The sequence below is a fragment of the Sphaerodactylus townsendi genome, unplaced genomic scaffold, assembly GCF_021028975.2.
Source record: "Sphaerodactylus townsendi isolate TG3544 unplaced genomic scaffold, MPM_Stown_v2.3 scaffold_18, whole genome shotgun sequence".
Taxonomy (NCBI): Eukaryota; Metazoa; Chordata; class Lepidosauria; order Squamata; family Sphaerodactylidae; genus Sphaerodactylus; species Sphaerodactylus townsendi.
This window is the reverse complement of record NW_025950341.1, coordinates 3,215,580-3,232,492: the sequence shown is the minus strand read 5'-3', so window position 1 is coordinate 3,232,492 and position 16,913 is coordinate 3,215,580. Positions and strand designations below refer to the sequence as shown.

Here is a 16,913-nt window from a genome sequence, read left to right as displayed (position 1 = left end):
TGTCTGCCGTGCTGCAGGGGCAAATTCCCATCGTGGCAAGATTCCTTGTTCCAATGTATTTTCTTGAGCCCCACTTTCACTTTCCATTCTCTCTGCAGCAACTGACACCACTTTTAGTGCAACTTTAATTTGCTTTGGAGCTAGAGCGGGGAGATTTGCCAGTGAGTACAGCTTTGCTGCAGACATCTTCCCTCCACCCATGGCCAACCTACCAAGCTTCACCCTTCCTACTCCCTCACAATGCCATCCACGCCATCCCCCTTGCTCCTCCCTTCCATGTTGCTGGCTTCTTCCTGCAGACACCTCTTGGTAGTCAGAAAGTGAAGTCAAACAAAAGAAGCTCAACCACACAGGCTTAGCCAAAGCACACCGATTTCTAAATTTTCATATCAATATATCCGTATCTTGATATCTTCATCCTTCTTCAGTCTTTATTCGTTAGCCATGGGCCTTTCAAATTACATAATAAATCTACAGTTTAAAACACAATCCATTTTAAAACCAAATTATACACACGAATGGTAAAACATGACAAGGAATTTAAAAATTTTCAGAACTTACATCTTATAATTTGTTCTAAAAACTACAACCTTTCTGTGTTCTAAGTTTGGTAGAAAGAAACATAAATGTAGCTACCCTATGTGTGACTTGGTCAAAAACATCGGCCATCATGAAACACACTTTATTCTCCTCAGTACCAGATAGTTTATCGAGAATATTTTAAAGATATATATTCCTAATATGACCATACATAGGACAGTGCAAAATGTAGTGCTTTGCATCTTCTATCTGGTTTGAGCCACAATCACAAATACATTGTTCCTTAGGACTCTTGTTAAATCTACCATAGAGATAGTTCGATGGAAAAGTATCTTGATATAATAACAACAGAGAGTATTTGTATTAAATAGATCTAATAAAGAAATATCAAAATAACAAGCCTCTCTTCCTGTGGCAGCAGTGCCAGGAAGTATGTTTGTGTGTGTAGGGGAGGGGGAGAGAATATCAGCTCTAGGACATGCTCTCCTTCCTCAACAGTGTGTGGTCCAGGCAACTGCTTTTCCTCTCTCATCTGGGGGGGGGGGGTTCCGAAAGGGTTACAATATCGATATAACTGCTATAACAATAATATCAATATAACAGTAATTTAAATGCGAGCAATCTTGAGACTACTGGGTGTGGTGAGTTCTGTGCCTTTAAGAGTGAGTTAATAGGCTGAAGTTAAGAGAATCAGGAAAAGCAGACTAGGGAGAGTTCAGCAGACAAACTGCACAGTGAGTGCCCCCTCGTGTGTTAACAGAGAAATGCAAGGAGACCCCACTACAACCCTACTGCGCAGTGGAGACCCCTGAGGTAAGTGTTCCATGTATCATGGGCCCTAGTCTCCCACTCCATTCACCACCACCAGGGTTCATTCGTATCATGTATCTTCAGATGCTGTAAGTTATTTTCCTTTCAGCTAAGGCTGACATATGCTCCTTCCTGATTTGGTCCTAACCTTTTGGCATGCTTTGCTACTTTCTGTTTTGTAACTGACTAAAACATCTTTATGTCACCTTTCTCACTGTAAATGATAACTCAACACAGCTTACAAAGCCAGCCAGAGAAAGTAGTAATACATTAAAATCAAATCATACAAGACGTTTATGACAACCTTGTCACCACATCCGTGTGACTCAGGGAATGATGTTTAAGGATAGCGCCTAGTGGAGCAGATGGCGGAGCTCAGAGGCATCTACTGATTTTCTGGTTTTCCTTAAATTGCATACACAAACACAGCAACCTTGCAACTCAGATATTAAATGTAGTCATCTGCAGTGTCCCAGTTTTATTTATTCATTTATTGTTATTGGATTTATTCACCGCCCACCTCTAAAGGCTCAGCGCTATTTCCGTCATCCTATAAAACAATATATAAAACATTATAAATACTGAAAATCACATAAAACATTATAAATACTTAAAATTACAGTTATGAATATCATCAAAATTTAAAATATTCCAGCAAGGAAACTCCCGCAGGCCCACAGTTCAGTTCAGTTCTCTACATGAGTCCCACTTACTATTATAATTTCATTATTTAGTTGGAATGGGAACCCAACAGAGGAATCAGGAAAGACAAGTAGGAGGAAGGAAGGAAGGAAGGAAGGAAGGAAGGAAGGAAGGAAGGAAGGAAGGAAGGAAGGAAGGAAGGAACAGTAAAACAGAAGGCATCAGAAGTTCCTCCTGCCCATTCCTGTATGCTGTTGGGGCAATCTAGATTCCAAATGCCTGGCCTGGCAGTTTGGAGGAAGGGAGATGGGAGGACAACAAAGGGAATGGGTGGGAGGAGCCATAGCTACCATTTCCCCACAAGATGGCCCAAAAGGGACAAGTGCGCTTAAACAAACAATATTCTACACGAGTATATCCATTACCATAGCATGTAAACATAATGTTAGAAGCAGTTGCACTTTCAACTAGAGACTGAAACGTTGCCCAAGTCACAAAGTGAAAACTGATCTAAAGCCTTGCAATGAGCCGTCTCGCCCCTTTCCTTCCCATGTCACAACAAATATTAATTTTGTAGTTCCAGCTTTAAAAAAATGAAAAGTAGCCATAGAAGGCTGTAATAATAACTGGAAAAACTACAGGAAATTCCACTCCTCTCATTCTGTTTTCCTACCTATGAGAAGTTATGCTCACATCTTTTCCTCTGCAAATAAAAAAGCAGATGGAAAGGGGAAAATATAGCCATTTAGGTCAGATTGTATGCTGATTAAAGTGACTTTTTAATGCACTCTTTTCAACATTATATTATTCACAGATAGCAAAAATGCTGATAAACCCTGATGGGTGTTTTTTGTTACGAACATGTCTTAAATTACATGATTGCATATTCAGTGTAGAAGCTAATCATATGATGGAGAGTTACCAGTTCAAATCTCCACCCATCAGGAAATTACTAGTGGTGTCGGTCTCGGTCTCAGCTCCCTATATGCAGATAACAATACATATCTACCTGACAGAGTTGTAAGGCTTACAGTGGTAAATATGCAAAAGGGTCTGAACACTCTAAAGTGTGATGTAAATGCTCAGTATTATTAATACTAGGAGCTGCGTGGCGTAGTGGTTAAGTGCTTGCACTGCCACTCACACGGTCAGGAGTTCGAGCCCCCTGTGGGTCAGATATCCTGGCAGCTGGCTCATGGTCAAATCAGCCATCCATCCAATCCTTGGTCGGTAAATGAGAATCTAGTACATATCTAGGGGGTAAAGAATAGCCAGAGAAAGCAATGGCAAACTACCCCATAAAAACGGCTTGCCTATGAAATCACTGCTTGCAGTGGTACCCCAGGGTCGAACACAACTGAAGGGGAAACTTTACCTAATTAATACTATTTGCAAGCCAGTGAACTTAAATGATTTCAAATCCACACTTCTCTGTACCTTGGCTGTCTTAGAACCAAAGCAAAACCCCATTGCCCCCACATCATGATATACTTCTGATGAGAAACTCTCTGACAGAATGAGCATAAACATAAATGCTGCCTTTTATATAACAAGAGGACCGTGCGCTAAATCTTCTAAAGCGTTTCAGTTCTGATAGTTCAGGTTGTCACTCCATCTTAATTTCATCCTGGCTGTCCTTGCCAAAACTCTACATGCCTGTATACAGGCAGTTCCACACTGGAAAGAACTGTCAGTCTTAGATCTTCATGTTCTGACTTTTGAGTTTTCCAATGTCAAAACCTTCACAGGTTTGAATTTCTGTCCTTAATGTTAACTGGCAGATCCCGCTCAGTTAATAAACATCTATCTGCAAATAACTATAGAGTTTGAGAGTTAGCGACGCTCCCCCTAATTGTCCAGCAAGTTCTCTTAACTTTGTAGTCAAAGCAGCCTAAGGTTAGGGTGACAAACCAAGGTGGGACCTGACGATCTCACAGCTGTTCTCCAGACATCAATTCCCCTGAAGAAAATGGCAGCTATAGTGGGTGGACTCCATTGCATGATACATTGCTGAATGATACATTGCTGAGGTTCTTCTCTTCTTCAGATTCTGCCCTCCCCAAGCTCCAACCAACCCCAAATCTCCACAAAGTTCCCAATATGGAGTGTGCAATTCTAACGTGTTCCTCTCTTCATCCTTCCATGATCTGCAGCAACCAGACTCAGAACTCATGGCTAAAGCTGTTTACAACAACTCAAATTCCTGCAAGAGGGGTGTATATTAAGGACAGAGAATTAACCCAGTCTTATTGTTTGCCAGAGGCTAGGACTACAATGTATGATGTACTACAACACACGACAGTGCTGTGAGAGATGGTATAATGTTGCTTTTACATATATTTAAGTATACATGGGATTAAATTATTTTAAAATATACTTTTATATATTTAATATACTTTTATAAAATGTTAAAGGAAGGTCCGTGAAACAACTTGGCTTCAGAAATTGGAGAAGGGAGAATGGTGACCTAAGAAGCAGCAGGTAGGAGTACTTTTTATCTAAAAGTTTGTTGGCTAATTGGGATGCAGGATAAAGCACACCTGCTCTGAGATCATATCTCCTCCTTTGAAGTCTGTTAGTACTAATTGAGAGAAAAAGGGAGTGTGATGATGATGCGTGCATTTCTTGTGCTAGTTCAGTACATCTGCCCTAATGAGCTGGCAGGAAAAAGGGTTCACGAGTTTTAGTAGGGAATAGTTCATAATATGTTTCTATGTTTAAATGCTTTTATATTGTAGCTAAATGATGAAACTTAAAGAATATGTTAATCACTCATGTTCAATATGTGTATCCTAATGCTTCATGTGTAATGAATCCTGCTATAAATGTTATTCTCTCAGTTTGAAGTGTAAAATAGCTAAAACAGCTTGCTTCTCTAGACCCTAATCAGTAGGTGCTATTAAGCAAAAACTCCATTCAGAAGCTTCTTAAGGCCTCTAGCTCTTTTTCTAAGATGCTTCTGAAGCCTGGTTTCAATAGTCATATACAGTAATGGAAGGCAGGTCAGGAAAACTTGGGTTCTTGTGCCAAACAGACACCTGCTGATAAGAGGCCCCCTAACAAGCTTGGGATGGTGTCTTCAAAGCAGGGGAGTGGGTCAGGAAAACCTAGGTTCTTGTGCCAAGAGGCATTTGCTTATAGGAGGCTAAGATAGAAGGCCTTTGGATGAACCTGATGAGCTTGTTAAGAGGTGTTTGAAATATGATGGTGTCTTCACAGTAAGATAAGGGAACCAAAGACGTGGCAGGTGCATGAACAAAATCATGAAGACACCAACGAAGGGTTGACAACTAAGAACCACCAAATACTAATTACAGGAAATGACCATATAGAGATGTATTAATTGAAGGAGATACCACCTGGTATATGACATAGTATGCCTAGATGAATTGTAATAGGCTGGGCCCTCTCATCTCATAGCCAATGGAAAGGTGAGGGAGGGATTGGGTGGTCCCGAAAAAGTAATATTAACTGCTGTAGAACAAAGGAACTGAGTGTCCACCACTGGGTGAGCACCCGGGCTTGCAAGACCGTAAACCAATAAAAGCTTTGTTATCTGCTTCACCAACTTTGTGCAGATTATTTTGATGGTCCTTGGATCCATGTTTCTAACAGTGCCACACTATACACATCACAAGCAAGCCTAAAGGCACAAAGCATGACTATTCTATTCCTTGCCAATACCACCAACAGATACACCTCTTTGACAGAATTATCATTCAGACTATCCATGCAACATGCCAGAATTTCAGGGGGTGAATTGAAGAAGTTTCATTCACAGTGTTGCACAGTTCCTGTTGCTGATTTGCATGTCTCACATAGATAGTTGGAATCTTTGGAATTGTCTGAGTGGAAATACTCATTTCTTGGAAATGTGAAAATCCCAAACACATGTTTTCCTCAGGCAAATGTTGGGGATGGGGAATAGAGATATGAAGACCCAGAAAAATAATAATCAACACCCCACTGAGGTTCCCATCCATCCCAGGCTCCATCCCCAAATCTCCAGGAGTTCCCAATCTGGATCTGACAATTCCCCCACCAGTGGTCAGGGGGGACCTGGCAACCCTATTTCCTCCACAAAGCGAGCCTAGTATTCCTTGGTGTCTCCCATCTAAGTTGTAATACGGGGCAGACATTGCTTAGATTCTGAGATCTGACAAGATTGGCTAGCTAAGTCTGAACTCAAACATAAACCCAAACATGGGAAAAAAACAGAAAAGAATCAGCAGACATGGGACAGGTTGGGAACACTCCTTTGTTAAGGTGACATTGTTTTTGGTTACTAGACTAAAAACCTGTCAGAGCTCATTGTTATCCTAAAATTGAATCTGGTGTCTCTTTGTTTTGCATCTTAGTGTGTATTATTATACACTCGAGTTTGCAGGAAGGTCGCATAATTTTAGCACTTGCTCTACAGACTGATTTGTGTTCACAACTAGTAGCTCACTCACATCTCTTCTCAAAGCAAACTCTGTGCTCTTGAGAATACTGTGCTCTTGAGAATACTGGGGATTCACAGCAAGGCCCACCCAACCTGGGTGTAGGGAGAGGGGAGCGGGCCTTCATCTTGTTGTGGCCCACCTACCCTCGGGAGATGGGGGAGGGGCCCGGCATCTGGTCATGGCCCACCCATTCTAGTGGGAGGGAGAGGGAGGGAGAAGGCCCAGCATCTGGTTGTGGCACATACACCCTGGGGAGGAGGGAGAGGGAGGGGACTCACCATCTGGTTGAGGCCCACACACACTGAGAGGAGTGGGAAGGAAGGGGTGGGAGTAGAGGGAGGAAAGAGGGGAGGGGGAAGATCCTTACTGGTAGTTCATCCACTCATCAGGTTTACCTATATGTTCAAATGAAGCTGCTGTATACTAAATCAGGCCATTGGTCCATCAAAGTCAGTACTGTCTGCTCAGACTGGCAGCTGTTCTCCAAGATCTCAGAATAAGTTTTTTGTACTTCAGAAAAAGATTCTGTAGCATAAGTGACTGCTGAAATTGGTGGGTTATCAGAAAGCCTCACAGTGGCTCAACCTTCAGGAGATGGTTCCAGTGCCCAGACCTATTGACTTGACTGTCCCTGATAGGAGATATTTTAGAGTTTCTGGACAGGGTTTGGGTACAGGCTCCCTTTGATTACTAGATTGATTTGGAAAATCCATCAATCTGTGGCTGTTTTGCTTGTCAGGAAAGGGATTGACTAAGGCACTTTGAGCAGGCAAGAGAGCTCAGCAATGGCCATTTTTTCCAAGGGGAACTGGTCTTTGTAGTCTGGAGGTCAGTTCTAATTCTGGAAGAGCTCCAGGGCCCAATGGCTGGCCTTCATTTCAGTAAACAAAGAAAAAGTGATAAAACATGGTGTGTGGGGTTGGCTGTGACTGGTAGGTAAACTGTACATTTGCATTACTGAGGCGTTGCTCTGTGGCTTATATTTTTCAGATTGTGTACATTGTTAGCAAGGAATCAATATATTGGAAAAAAAAAACCAATTAATCTAATTATTTATACCCAAAACTCAAGGCAGTTTATACACTCAAACTAAAAAAAAAATACAAAATCCAATAAAACCCCTCCTGCAACTTACACTCATCAAAAGCTCAAGCAAATAACATAGCCTTGCAGTGTTTCCTGAATACTCCCAAGATGGCACACCTCTCACCTCCTCAGGAAGGAGGTGTTTAGGGTTTCCAGCACCATGCTGGCAATCCCAGAGAGTGTTTGGGGAGTGATGCCTGGGGAGAAGGGATGTCATAGATGCTGTGACATTTTTTCCAGATGCTCACCCAGAAGTGACATCATAGCATTTTTCCTGTTGTCTCCCATCATTTTTTCTCCCAGTTCTTCATTGAGCAAGTACAGGGGATGGGGTGCAGGTAGGGTTGCCAGGGAGGATTGTGTGTCCAGAAATGGGAGGATACAAAGCAGCTGCGGCATTACATCACTTCTCGTAAAAACCCAGAAGTGATATGGGATAGCTGTAGGAATTGGCAGAAACTCTATGGTAAAACTACAGAGTTTCTGACAGTTCCTAGAGGTATTTTATGTCACTTACGAGTTGTTACCAGAAGTGCCACAGTACCACATGTGATGCTGCCTTAAAAAAATATTATCCAGCCATTGCTTGAAGCAGTGGTGGGCAATGAAAGGTGGGGCAGATAATCCCTAATCTAAGTGCAAGGGTGGCAGTAACCTGTTACTTTGGTGGGAGTTGTGACAGAAAAGACGCGATATTGGGTGGGCCAGCCTAAGCAGTATGGTGCATTTAGCTGGTGGCAATCTGAGAACTGTAACTGGTAGACATAGGAAGACACTGCCCTCTAGATATGTGGTCTTGGCCCGCAAAACCCTTTCAAGTTCAGAGACCTTATTTGAATTCTGGAAAAAATGTATGTGCTCAGAGCAGAACCAGACTCATATAGTCATGGGTGTAAGCTGGCATCCTTTGTTAGGAAACTCTGGCCTCAATCTCCCTTTAACCTTAGCAGTTACATGTGACTCTAGCGGGGAGAGTTATGTTTCCCCCTTGCATAGAGGGATGCTCCCCAGAGAGATGTAGAGTCTGTTTTCAGCCACTAGAGAAGATTTAATAGAGAGAAATTCTCCTTCAGCCTCCACCTCATCACACAGAAGCACTGGAGAAGAGAGCTTGGCTTTTAACATACAACCCTACCCAGCCATCCTGGTTACAGGTCACTTGAAAAGTCAGACTAATTTAACTGTTTCTGTGAGGGCTAATGATGGGGGGAAAAGGCCCTGCATTTTAAAATCTATTAATGTAACCCAAGTTGGCACTGTTCCAGTTAAGAAGCTGTCTGTAGTGCTTTAAGGGTTTTTTAAGGGAATTACTGTTCATTTTGGTAGACTCTCTAGACAAGAAAGCCAGGAGTCATGAATAGAACTGGTGTTGCCATGGAAATTAATTCACATTGTTGGAACAAAAGCAATAGATCACGGTTGGCATTTTGACACCCTCAGAACCCCCCCCCCATAAAACTCAGATTTATTTAGAATCAAAGAGGAAGTGCAGAATAAATTTATTTAAAGCGAAGGAAGGAAGACTTTATAATCAAAAGTTTTTTTTTCTCACAACTCCCTACCTAGAGCGAGAACAAATAAATAAGGGGCTTCTCCAAATACCATTCTTGCTATGGTGTGCACATCTGTACCTTCTCTACTACAAGATGATTATAAATGAGTTATTTTTTGCACCACTGAAAGGCCACTTTTCAATATCCAGCTACAAACCAAATGGAAACAGGAGTTTCACAAGCATAATAAAAATCTATTTCCTCAAAAATATCCTACTACATATCTACTCAGAAATAAGCCCATTTTAGCAAAAGCTCTACTTCTCCCTGCATTTTCCAGTTATCATTTATTTTCAACTTAATTATTTTTCCCCGTTCTCTTGCAGTTGAAGGGTTCTTTTCTAGCACTCATGTCATGAATCAACTGTAAATTACCAACTCTTGAACATGTAAAGTTGCCTTACCTGAATTAAACTGCTGGTCCGTCTCTAGATCAATATCTACTCTGACTGACAGCATATCTCCAGGGTCTCAGGTGTACTGGAGATGTCTTCTGGAGATGCCAGGGATCAAACTTGGGACTTTCTGCCTGCAAAGTAGATGCTCTACCACCAAGCCCTGGCCCCTGCTACTCAGCAGGGAGGAGAAATTTAAATACCACTTTTTACATTATAACAAGCCAAATGCCCTTTCCACACAGCCAAAATAAAACATTTTGAGGCAAGCATCAAAACGTTTCCTCCAAGGAGTTCCACGTGGTTTTTAGCCTAAAATGTTTTATTTCCAACCGCAAAACATTTTATGTGCATCCTGGATTTTAATGATTATTTGTGCGAAAATGTTTTCAAAAGCTGTTAATTTGCAGTTGAATTATGAATGTCTCTATAGGAAGTAATTAATCAATGAGAAGGAACAGATGCAACTTTAAAAGGACAGTAGCCTTGTTAAACCTCAGCAGCTTTTGTTGTCTATGCAAGACAACCTGGTGCTGCAATTATTTTTTAGGTTTATTTTTAAATAGTCTCAAGTCAAGAGTGAAAAAGTAAAAAAAAACACCTGAAGATATTGGAATGGAACAAGATGACCACAGTGTCATTTTTTAAAAAAGAAGAATGAACAAATAATCATGGCAATTCCATGCCAAATGGTTAATGTGGAATCAACTACCAATTGGAAAGTCACCACTTGGAAAGTCAAAATCAAGGAAGCCCTGGATTGAAGAAGTTTGGAGAAAAAATCATGTTTGGAGAAAAAATCAGATTATTCACCTGGATTCTCTTCCTATCAGACTTAATATCTATCTTGTGAAATAACAAGCCTTCACTGTAAGGTTATGTGCTTCATAAGAAAAATAACAATTTGTCTGCTTGTACACGCTGAGGAAAATGCAAGTCTATTTTAAATGCTGCTTGCTTAGCATTACAAGTGAGTGATTGGCAGGGTGGGGAATCTGTCCAGAAACTACCAGGGTCTGTTATGGAATCTGATGGTTTGCATCTCATCCTCAGAAGACTCATCAGCACTGTACTTCTTTGAGAAGTGGTCTGGGCTGAAATAACTGGTAGTCCTGAGCTTTGCTCTAGGCTCCCTGATTGGCTTGTACAGTGACCAGGAGACCAACAGTACAGTCCCAAGCAAGCTTCCAAGCCCTTTGATTTCCTTAGACTTAGAAACACAAGCTCTGCCTGAATTGCACTGTAAAACTTTTCAGTCATGCACACAGTGTTGACAAACACATCCTGTTGAATGGAGCTAGCTATCTTCAGAAGCTTCCTGTTTAGTGCCAAACTCCATACATAACATACCCGCATTCACATTGACCACTAGCAGTACATGCACAATGTGCACTATCCTGTGTGATGTCTTTGTGTATATGTATGCACACAGAAAAGACCATGGTGGCTTATGCAGTCATGAAAAATTTACAATTTGAATTTGCTGTTGGTTTTGCCAGAAATGGATGATGCCATCAGCCAAGAGAGCAAGCCACATCTGATTGCTGTAAGGTTGCCAAGTCCATCTTGGGAAATCCCTGGAGATTTGTGAGTAAAGCCTCAGGAGTGTAGAGTTTGGAGAAGGGAGGACACTCAGTGGGGATGCGGTGCCATAGCCTAAAAACTGCACCCCCTGCAGACCAAACACTGAAAAAACACTAAAAATACAAAGAACAAACAAACATGGGGGGCAGCAAAACTCAGATTTTGCACCAGGCTCCATTTTCTCTAGCTACGCCTCTGGGGTGAGGCTGACATTAGTCAGCTTCCGCCCTGGGTTTGCAGCACTTATACCACAGCCCCAGCTCTTGGACTTAAGTCCATTGAGCATACATGGGGTGAATTGTCACAATGGAAGGGCAGGGGGAAATTGGGATGCAGAAACTGATTCTTCACAGTAGAAATCTTGGACTCCTGCATGAAGATGACAAGAATTATGCTGTTTAGACTTGCTGCATATTTGGAACAAAAACTAGAATCTGGATTAGTATTCAGTGTTTAGCTTTGAAGGAAGACGATGCCCTCTGCGAAACCAGCAGGAAATGCGTATTGATTTTACTGAACAAAACATTGCTGCGTAGTTTCAGTATTCCACCGGTTGGTTAGAAACAAGCCAAGGGGGAAAAAATTAAATGATATACTGATCACATCATATAAGGTCATATGGACTAGTTGATCCAATTCATGTTTACATTGAAAAGCTTGTTCCAAGTATAAGTAGTCAGAAAACCCAGTGGGGCAGGACTAAACCCTTTTCCTCTATGGAGGATGTGGTGGAGTTTTATTCTGTTTTTTACACTGAGGAATGTTCAAGCACTCTAAAGTGCTTCAGTGTAATGTGATCTCTCTTGCAATCTAAAGTGGTAAAGTCCAAGCTTTTTACTGCTTCTTGGGTATTTTTAGCGACCCAGGCTTTAGTAATACGCTGGTATTTTATATACCCGTTATCCCTAAAACAAAATGGCGTGACTGCACCAACTAGGGCTGCCAGCCTCCAGATGGCACTTTTAGATCTCCCATTATTATAACTGATCTCCAAACACAAAGGTCAGCTCCCTTGGAGAAAGGGCTGCTTTGGAGAGTGGAATCTATGGCATTGTACCCGGCTGAAGCCCCACTTATCCCCAAACCCTGCCCTCTAAGGCCGTTTCCCCACTTTGGTCGTTTCCCCTTTGCTGCGCGCTACTCTCAGCGCGCGTCATTTCTGGCGCGCGTCCGGGCTTCCCCACGACCCCGCGCTCTGCTCTGCACGGGGTCATCAAAAGGTGCCGTTTTGAAGAGCTCCAAGAATGACGCGCGTGGAGGGGGCGCGAGAGCGGCAGCTTCAGGGCGGCTGCGTTGTCGCCGTCCCTGTAGTGGGGAGTGCCGCAGGACCCCACGCTATTTGAGGAGAGTAGCGCGCAGCAGAAGGTAAGTGGGGAAAGGCCCTCAGACTTCCCCCCAAATATCAAAGAATTTCCCCGCTGAGGTCCCCCTCCCCAAACCTCATTAGGATCCACCCCTCAGTTCTCTGGGCATTTCCCAACCCAGAGCTGGCCATCCGGAAGTGTGCATGTGCTCTTATAAGTGTGCTATTAGAGATGGGGGAAAGAATGAGGGTGTGGGTGGAGTTGTAATGAATGCAAATGGGGGAAAGGGATGGAGTAGGAAGAGTAAGAAGAAGCCGTATGTCTTTTCATCACAGCCTTCCTTTCTTTCTGGGAAACTTCACCATCTTTTCCAGGCTAATTTTCTGCCATCATTGGAAACCATGTCCCTTTGCTTCTTTTTTCTAGTTTCCCCTGGAACATTTGCAGCTTGATCGAGATCACTGGGGGCATCTTTTCAGGCTCTATCTTGACTTCTGCAATGCAGGCGAATTTCTCAGGGCATGAGATAATTTACCCTAGGGAGTGCTTCGGTTTAACATGGCACTTAAAAAAAAAGGCCAATGGCTGTGATGTGCTTCTTTCCCTTCCTTTCGATTTTAACTCTATAATGCTGAGGTATACAAATCTTGATTCCTTTCTCATAAAACACATTAGTGTTTCCAATAGACTTGTGCCACTTTTGGACATGCTAAGCAAATAAAAGCACAGTCTTTCACCAGAGCTTGGTTTTCTAAGTCAGGGAATCCTTTCCACACTGACTCACTTATTACAGAACCCATGCACATCAGCCCCTGGATCTGATCCCCTAAATCAGTGATGGCGAACCTTTTCGAGACCGAGTGCCCAAATTACAACCCAAAACCCACTTATTTATCGCAAAGTGCCAACACGGCAATTTAACCTGAAAATTGAGGTTTTAGTTTAGAAAAAACAGTTGGCTCTGATATGTGCGTTACTCGGGAGTAAGCTTGTCAGTAGTCGGTGGCTTTGCTTTGAAGCAACCGTGCAACTCTTCCAACAGGTGAATCACAACCCTAGGAGGGTTTACTCAGAAGGAAGCCCCATTGCTAGCAACCGAGCTTACTGCCAGGTAAAGGATCACGCTTTAGTTCTTCGCATGAAAATCAGTGGGGTTTAACAGCACTTAACAGGGTTACCTACACTACTTCCCCAAAACTAGGTCTTAGGTTTAATGCTAATAATTGAGCCCAGTGGCCCAGGCCAGCCTAGATGTGGGGGAGGGGGGCACTGTTTGCCCGTGCCCACAGAGAGGGCTCTGAGTGCCACCTCTGGCACCCGTGCCATAGGTTCGCCACCACTGCCCTAAATAGCATTCTGGGACATATTCCAGAATTTTCTCAGTTAACAGTCAGCCAGTACAAATGGAGAATGAACCGTGACTCCAGTTGCTCCTGTGGCTGGCAATAAAGGGCAGTTGGAGAACCGAATACTTCATTGCTACTCTGTCAGAGCAGGTGGGAAGTTTCTCAGTCTAAACTTTGACCTGCGTATCCATGGCTTTAGGGCGATAGCAGTGAGAAAGATGAGGCATTAAAGAAATGCCCGGCTATCTCTGCAACGAATACTGATAGCATGTGAAGTGGCAGATCGCTTCTGCCTCACTTCCCATTCTTAAAACATTTGGGAGTTTTTAAGTCAATTCAGTCCACAAAATAAAAGTTTTACCACAGCCAGGCTGAAGATTTCCAGAGAACATGAAAGCTTGCACACTGGTTTTTGATAAGCTGCTTGGTCCTGATAAGGTATTACGTGACTTGGTTTTAAAATATATACACAACACATACACACACACACACATACACACATGATATACCTCTAGGGTGATACTATAGCCAACAAATCTCTTCCTGATCCCCAATTAATTATTATTTTGAAAGTAGCAGTGCTTCAGGCAAGCATCTGTCTTACAGACATTTAAATAATTCTAGACTGTGTCCTTCCTCCGCCCATTTGCTATATTAGTTCCCAGTCAACTCAGAAAGATAGAGGGTCAACACTGCCATCCTGAGCAGAGTTATATCCTTCCTGTTGTCTTCAATGGACTTAGAACACTTTAACTCTCATTAAGGAGTAATGCGACCACACTTGGAGTACAGTTCTGGTTGCCACATCTCAAAAAGGATATGAAGAGTTAGAAAAAGTGCAGAGAAGGGCAACGAGGACGATTGAGGGATTGGAACACCTTCCTTATTAGGAGAGGCTGCAGAGTTTGGGACTCTTTAGTTTGGAGAGGAGACATCTGAGGGGGGATATGATTGAAGTCTATCACATTATGCATTTCTCACAATACTAGAACCAGGGGGCATACAATGAAAATACTGGGGGGAAGAATAAGGACTAATAAAAGGAAACATTTTTTCACGCAACTTGTGATTGGTGTTTGGAATATGCTGCCACAAGAGGTGGTGATGGCCACTAACCTGGATAGCTTTAAAAAGGGCTTGGACAGATTTATGGAGGAGAAGTCGATCTATTGCTACCAATCTTGATCCTCCTTGATCTGAGATTGCAAATGCCTTAACAGTCCAGGTGCTCAGGAGCAACAGCCGCAGAAGGCCATTGCTTTCACCTCCTGCATGTGAGCTCCCCAAGGCACCTGGTGGGCCACTGCGAGGAGCAGAGAGCTGGACTAGATGGACTCTGGTCTGATCCAGCTGGCTTGTTCTTATGTTATTAGGATTGCATTGTAAATATCTTACAAATATTGCAATATGGGTGCTGTGTGGTTTCCGGGCTGTATGGCCGTGTTCTAGCAGCATTCTCTCCTGACGTTTCGCCTGCATCTGTGGCTGGCATCTTCAGAGGATCATTCTGAAGATGCCAGCCACAGATGCAGGCGAAATACTCGCTAACCAGCCCAACACCAATATTCGACGTGAAAGCCTTCGACAATACAATATTGCAATAGATTGTTCCCCCTTTCACAATTTGTGTTGTTTGTCTGAGATATGATTTACACACACACAGGATAGAACAGAGTTCCTGCAACTGTACTTTTTAGATAGCAAGCAGAGGAGAAATCAAACATGCATCCCCTCCCATATAATAGAAAACTGTCATGTTAGTAAGGCAGGCAATGAATACTAAATATGGCACTATCAATACATGTGGTGCTCTACAAAATAACAGCTGTTGGTTACTTGCTGCTGCCAACAAGAGATAGTTGCCATAGGCTCTCCTGCAACACTGAAGCATCACGATTAACCACAGAGGCGAATTGACGGAAATGGCGCCTGGGGACAACACCTGCATTGGGCACCCCCCGGCCCTGTGCCCCCCACGCCCCCTGCACTCCTGGGCCGGCCTGCTGCCATGTCGCCCATCTGACCCAATGCCCCCCTGCCTTCCTGCAGTCTGCCTCCTGTCCTCCCCAAGCCCTGGGGAGGGCAGAAGCCGGCCTGCAGGGAGGGAGGGGGGGGTAGGGTGCCACAGCCAACAGCCTTGGAGGCGACCTGCCACCATGGTTCCTACTAGAGCCACATCCACCACTGCATCTGAGCCCCATCCCAAGGTCCTGGAGAGGGAAGGAGGCGGCTCGGTTGAGCGCTGCATACCGCCCACGGGGGCAGGGGGGTCAAATCACCCCCGCGTCAGTGGGGGGAGGAGGAGGGCGATTTTGTGTTCCCCGCCTGTGTGCCTGGGGTCATTTGACCCTCCCTGTCCCTGTGGGCAGTATGCCCCTGATTAACCATGGTTGGTTGGAGACTCATTTATTAAAGTAACCACCATTAATGCAGCAGATTGTAATGGAATTACTGAAGGATTACATTATCCAATAGATCGGACTCTGATTTTGGTAATGGTTGTCTTTTTCCTAAGGGGATAGAAAAAGGGTGGGAAAGGAGAAAGCAGAAGTCGTAGGGAAAAACTGCAGAAGATATGGGCCTGTGAAACCTGCAAGGACACCAGAGGAGCTAGTGGAAGTTGAAACAGACTCCCACTTTCAGACTGAGGCTCCAAAGACTTGTTATGTTGACTGTTCCCTAGCAAGAAGGGCCTGGAACCTGGGACAGCATTTCTGCAGCTTAACTGGCAAGCATGAAAGGTCTAGTTCAGGGGTAGGGAACCTGCGGCTCTCCAGATGTTCAGGAACTACAATTCCCATCAGCCCCTACCAGCATGGCCAATTGGCCATGCTGACAGGGAACATCTGATAGCCGGTGTATCCTGAGCCCTGAAGTCCCTGATGTTGAAGACTTACCTTTGGAACACTGAGGCCCCTTCTCCACATGCAGAATAATGCACTTTCAATCCACTTTCACAATTGTTTGCAAGTGGATTTGGCTATTCCGCACAGATGCAAAGTGCATTGACAGTGCATTATTCTGCATGTGCGGAAGGGGCCTGAGAAAGGATGGGAAATAATCTCACTGGCAACATCCCTGCTTATTTATCTCATTACAGATCTTGTTGCTATTAAATATGTGTCCCTACAGTAACAGGAATCCACCAGGGCTGATAACAGAAGTCTCAGCCCTGAAGCATCTTCTGTACCTGCCTCAAAGCTTATCA

General features: G+C 43.5%; 1 protein-coding gene across 1 annotated transcript in view; it reads right to left on the bottom strand.

Annotated features, from left to right (window-relative positions):
- NMNAT2 (nicotinamide nucleotide adenylyltransferase 2) overlaps window positions 1-16,913 on the bottom strand; it is an 86,959-nt gene that overhangs the window by 44,759 nt on the left and 25,287 nt on the right. The window lies entirely within an intron of this gene.